This window comes from Schistocerca americana, chromosome 5 (assembly GCF_021461395.2).
Source record: "Schistocerca americana isolate TAMUIC-IGC-003095 chromosome 5, iqSchAmer2.1, whole genome shotgun sequence".
NCBI lineage: Eukaryota > Metazoa > Arthropoda > Insecta > Orthoptera > Acrididae > Schistocerca > Schistocerca americana.
In genome coordinates, this window is record NC_060123.1 from 282,370,355 (window position 1) to 282,376,471 (window position 6,117).

The window sequence follows — 6,117 nt, forward strand, 5'->3', positions numbered from 1 at the left end:
TCGAATGTGGTTATGGCCGTATGACAAGAATTATCAGACTTCGAACACAAATTGGTAGTTGTAGATAGATGCATGGGACGTTCCATTTCAGAAATGGAATATTCTGAGATCTACAGTGTCAAGACTGTGCGGAGAATACCAAATTTCAGGCATTACTTCTCACCACAGAGAACATAGTGGCCAATGGCCTTCACTTATTGACTGAGAGCTTTGGCATTTGCGTAGAGCTGTCAGTGCTAACAGACAAGCAACATTCTGTGAAGTAACTGCAGGAATCAATGTGGGAGTGTGAAAAACATATGCATTAGGGGAGCGTGGCAGAATTTTGCGTTAATGGACTATAGCAGCAGACAACTGACACAAGTGCCTTTGCTAACAGCACAGCAACACTTGCAGTGCCTCTCCTGGGCCTGTTACCATATCAGCTGGACCCTAGTCAACTGGAAGATCATGACCTGGTCAGATGAGTCCTGATTTCAGTTGATAAGAACTGATGGTAGATTTCGATTATGGCACAGACCCCCTGAAGCCATGGACCCAAGTTGTCAGCAAGGCACTGTACGAACTGGTGGTGGCTCCACAACGGTGTGGGCTGTGTTTACATGGAATGGTCGAGTGCTTTGGTCCAACTGAACTGATCATTGACTAGGAAATGGTTATGTTTGGCTACTTCATTACCATTTGCTCACAACCTAAAATGGAATTTTTATGAATAACAGTGCATCATGTCACCAGCTCACACTTTTTCATGACTGGTTTGAAGAACATTGTGGACAATTCGAGCAAATGATTTGGCCACCCAGATTGCTCAGTATGCATTCCATCAAAATTTCAGTGAACTAACTGAGATGTCAGTTTGTGCACAAAATCCTGCACAGGCAACACATTTGCAATTATGGACTGTTATAGAGGCAACATGGTGCGATATTTTTGGAGGGGCTCCCAACGACTTTTTGAGCCCATGCCACATCAAGCTGCTGCACCACACCTGGCAAAAGGAGGTCTGATACAATATTACGATGCATCCCATGACTCTTATCACCTCAGTATACATTCTTCATTGTGCTAACAGAGGTAGAATCTACACATTCTTTTCCAAGGACTGTTATTACAAGTATTGCTGAAACTGAGTGAAAAGCTGTCACAAAATTTCTGTATACAAACCAGAGTGCTGATAGTGTTAATTACATTCTATAAAGCTATTCATGTCTTACAAATGGTGCATTTTACTTTAACGACTTTTAAGAATACCTTATTTTTTATCTCTTTAAAATCAAGCACTTTTCCCATGTGATTTGTAATGTATTTAGTGAAAATCTTTACAGTATGAAGAAAATGTTTTTGCTGTTTGCTTTCTTGTGAACAAGAACAATTATATCATTGATCCAGTTTTGAAGGACTGTTTTTTTTTCCTTTCTCCATACCTCAGGCACCTTCATACAAAACAGTTAGTATTACTTATGGAAAGTCATTATTTTAATTATTGACTGATCTGCATTTCAAGCTCTTGATCTATACAAACATTTATAGAAATGTTTCAAATTTTATATAATTTACTACCTGTTGTTCATTAGATTCATGTGATATCTTGCAATTTAATGTCAGCCCAACATCAGTTTCTGTTTTATTTTGTACATACTCTTATTGTTTGTAGTTATTTCTCTTAAGAAATTTTCATTGTACCTCCCCAAATTTTCTGAAATATATCCCCAAGTACAGTCATGTAATTTGACAAAAGCTCCAAGTACTTCTAGTGGTGAAATGAATGCCCTGGTCCTTATGTTATGTTCCACAGCACTTCATCATTATAATCAACAGTTTAATAATATTCCTATCTCAAGTGATGTCAGTAAGGATGGGATGTTAAACCCTAATAGTCTTTTCTTTAATAATATTCATCAGTGTAAATGCTGAACTAAACTTACACTTCAGTTAATATGTCATATGTGAGCTCTGACATGTCATTACACTATTGATTACGTATATTTTGTCAGTAAATGATACCAGAAGAGTTCATAGGACAGGTTTTACAATGAGGCAGTTCAGTGGGTTTGAGAGGTGTTTTATTGCCTAATAGGAGAAACAGAAGGGGAAAAAAGTGTAGGGGTTGACAAGAACTAAAATATCCAAAACAGATTATAGAGGATGTCGAATGTAGAGATGAAGAGATTACCACAAGACAGGAAAAGATGGAAGACTGTATAAAAACACTCAGGAAAGTAGTAGCTTTAAAAACTTTAATCACCCTTTTGTGCATGGGAGCTGCTATTTGAGGTGGGGAAGGATTTTTGGCAGCACTAATCTCAATGTCGCAGTTGACGAAATACATGGTTTTCTATAATAAATAAAATATTTTCCATGTTTGTGTGCAATTAGTTGCACTTGGTGAACCAAAGTGAGCTCAAAGATTTAGCTTTGGACTGCAGGACTGCTAGGATATGTACTGTGTCAGTCTAGACCAGAACATATTTATTTCACACCCAGCCCAAACCTTTACTGGGGTGGCAACTGTCTGTATGTTTTGCTATCTTTAGTCTGTTCCCTGTATTATCTTTCTTTGATGATGAACCTCCTAAGACCTAAAAAGCTAGAATATAATGGAATGTTTAAGTTTTGTGTCTTCATTTTTTCTCCACTTGCCTACTTATCAAAGACACATAAGCAGTTGTTCCTTTTGTGTTCCAATTATAGCATATGATACTAATTTACTAATTATTTTCTCCAAAGAAGGTGAAAACTAATGAAATAGTAATCTTTGCAGCTGTGTAGAAGTCATATAACATAGCATGAAACTATGTTTTATGTGCCCATGTGCTTTTTGTCACCCTGCAGTTGGTCCACAGAAGTTATTGATGGCTTGATCCAATTTTGCAGTACATCCATTCCTCCAGTGAAGCCTATGACAGTGACCAGCCATAGCAAGATATGTTTGCTGAGTTGTCTCTATTGAAGTCAAAGTTGAATGTGACAGTGGAGTTATCTGCAAAATTATTTAATAGGATAGATAAAAAATCTACTCACTAAGTGGCAGCAGAACACACATATAAAAGATGATTGTAACTGGTAAGCTTTTGGAGCCAGTGGCTCCTTCTTCAGGCCAATGGGTTGAAGGGAAAAGAAGATGTTTGAAGGAAAATAACTGGAGAGGTCTAGGAAAAGGGGTTGTTTTTAGGAAAGTCATCCAGAACCACAGATCAGGGGAGACTTACCATATGGGATGAGAAGGAAAGACTAATTGTTGGGGACTGCATCAGATGAGATTTGAAAACATGAAAGTGTAAAGGTGGAAGACAGGGTGATATGCAGACAGAGCTTACTGCATAAACATCATGTGTGAGTTAATAAGAGTGAAAAACTAAGTGCATTGTATGTAATGAGGCAGGAGGGGGATGGTGAAAAATAGATGGGAAAGACAATGAGATATGTAGAAAGCTAAAATGGAGTGAAGCAAAAAGTAGTTACAGTGAAGAAATGTCAAGATGGAAGATCACATATAATATGTCTATGTGAAACCAAGGTAATTGTTGGATGTTTTTAACGGCCACCTGATTCCACTGTGACAATTCTGGATTCATTAAAAGAAAGTCTGCAGTCAGTAGCATATAATCATGCAGATCATGCATTACTAACTGGAGGTGACTTTAACCTACGAAGTATAGACTAGGCTGTCTATGAATTCCTTGCAAAGTGTACAGACAGATGGTTGTGCAAAGTACTTTTGAAATTACTTTCTCAAAACAGCCTTGAGCGGCTAGTTTAGCAGCCCATACACAATTGAAATAGCTTAGACACTGTAGCTACAAATAGGCAGACCTTATTGACAGTGTCAGATTAGAGATGAGGATTAGTGATGATGATGCCATTGTAGCAACTATGGTTATGAAAGTTCATAAATCAGTCAAGAAGGCTAGGAGAGTGTTTCTGCTAGAAAGAGCAGATAAGCAGTTATTAGCATCTCACTTACACAGAGAGATGGACACAGAGAAATTATGGAAAAAGTTTAAGCTGAGCGAAATTGTGGTCAGGAGAATTAAGTGCCTAGAAAGTGTATTAAGGATGGAAAAGACCCATCGTGTTTTAACAGTGAAATTCAGAAAATTATGAGAAAGCAGAGAGTGTTTCACCCTGGGCTCAAAAGGGAATGTGCAAATGATGATTCCAGATGAAATCTCAGTTCAATTTTACAGAGACTTCTCAATGGAATTGGCCCCTTACCTAGCTTGAAATTATCGTGAATCTCTCACCCAGTGTACTGGCCCAAGTGACTAGGAAAAAGTACAGGAGACTCTGTACAAGAAGGGCAAAAGAATGGCCATGAAAAATTATAGACCAATATCCCTAACATGGATTGGCTGCAGAGTCCTTGAACACATTCTCAGTTCAAATATAAGAAATTTTCGTGAGACCGAGAAGCCTATGTCCACAGATCAGAAAGCACCAGTTGTACAAAACTTAGCTTGCCCTTTTCTCATATGATATACTGTGAATTGTGGATGAAGGTCAACAGACAGATTCTATATTTCTAGAAAGTATTTGACAGGGTGCTCCAATGCAGGATGCTAACAAAGGTACAACCATATGCAATAGGTTCCCAGATATGTGAGAGGCTCAAAGACTTCTTAAGTAATAGGAGACAGCATATTGCCCTTGACAATGAGTGTGCATTAGAGACAAGGTTATCATCAGGAGTGTTGCTTGGAAGTGTGATAGGACCACTTTAATTTACTATAAACATAAATGATCTGGCAGATAGGGTGGAAAGCAGTTGTTTGCTGATGATGCTGTTATGTATGGGAAGGTGTCAAAGTTGAGTGACTGCAGGAGGATATAAGATGACTTAGACAAAATTTCTAGCTAGTGTGATGAATGGCAGCTAGCTCTAAATTTAGAAGTAGGGAAGGCAAATGGTTAACTTCGGTTTATTGTGAGAATTTTGGGAAAATGTGGTTCATCTGCAAAGGAGACCACTTGTAGGATGCTAGTGCATCCTGTTCTTGAGTACTGCTCAGGTGTTTGGGATCTGTAGCAGGTCAGATTAAAGTAAGACATCAGAGCAATTCAAAGGCAGGCTGCTAGATTTATTACCAGCAGATTTGAACAACACGCAAGTGTTATGGAGATGCTTCAGTAACTCAAATGGAAATCCCTGGAGGGAAGGTGAAGTTCTGTTCAAGGAACACTGTTGAGAAAGTGTAGAGAACCGGCATTTGAAGCTGACAGCAGAGCTAATTTACTACCACCAACATAATTTTCACATAAGATCTACAAAGATAAGATACAAGAAAGTTGGACTTATATGGAGGTATATAGACAGTTGTTTTTCCCTCCCTCTATTAGCAAGTGGGACAGAAAAGGAAATGACCAGTAGTGGTACAGTGTACCCTCCACTATGCAGCATACAGTGGCTTGTGGAGTATGTGTGTAGATGTGGAACATATCTGGCATATTAAAAATATTTGTTGCTCTGGGGTCTGGATGTAGCCTCTAACTTTTGATGGGCAGTTGTCTGCAGCAAGGTCTGCAGAGATCTCCTGCAGAATCTGGAAAGCAGGAGAGATGTACTGGCAGATGGAAATGTGGGGACACAAGTTCTATGGACTTATGTCCCCAAGAATATGGCTGAAAAAACAATATCTCTGGACGTTGGGCAGTTTTTTCTGAGATGCCATGTGTTTAAGTTGTATGTATCCATATAATGTGTATAAATAAATATTTTGTTTGGAATTGGTAATGTTGACAGTCATTACACATAATGAATATTGTGTTTGTTACCCAAATCATACAGAATCATTGATCTCTGCAGTTGATAAGAGCATTATCCCCACACCCACAAAAAAAAAAAAAAAAAAAAAGAGGAAGAAGAAGAAGAAGTAGTAGTTTCATGGTAAATCGTAAAAATTTGTAATGAAGATTCAGTGAAATTATTCCTTTGCCTGTTGGGTAAAAGAGCTAGTGCATTTCAGAATAATTAACAGTTTTGAATGTTAAAGTAAACCTTATGTTGAAGTATAAATGAGATAATCTGTTATTGTCTATAACAGAACTGATAATGTTCATGGAATTGTGATATTGAGTTGCATAATTCAAGATAAGTGCTAACCTGCTACTCCAGTAAAC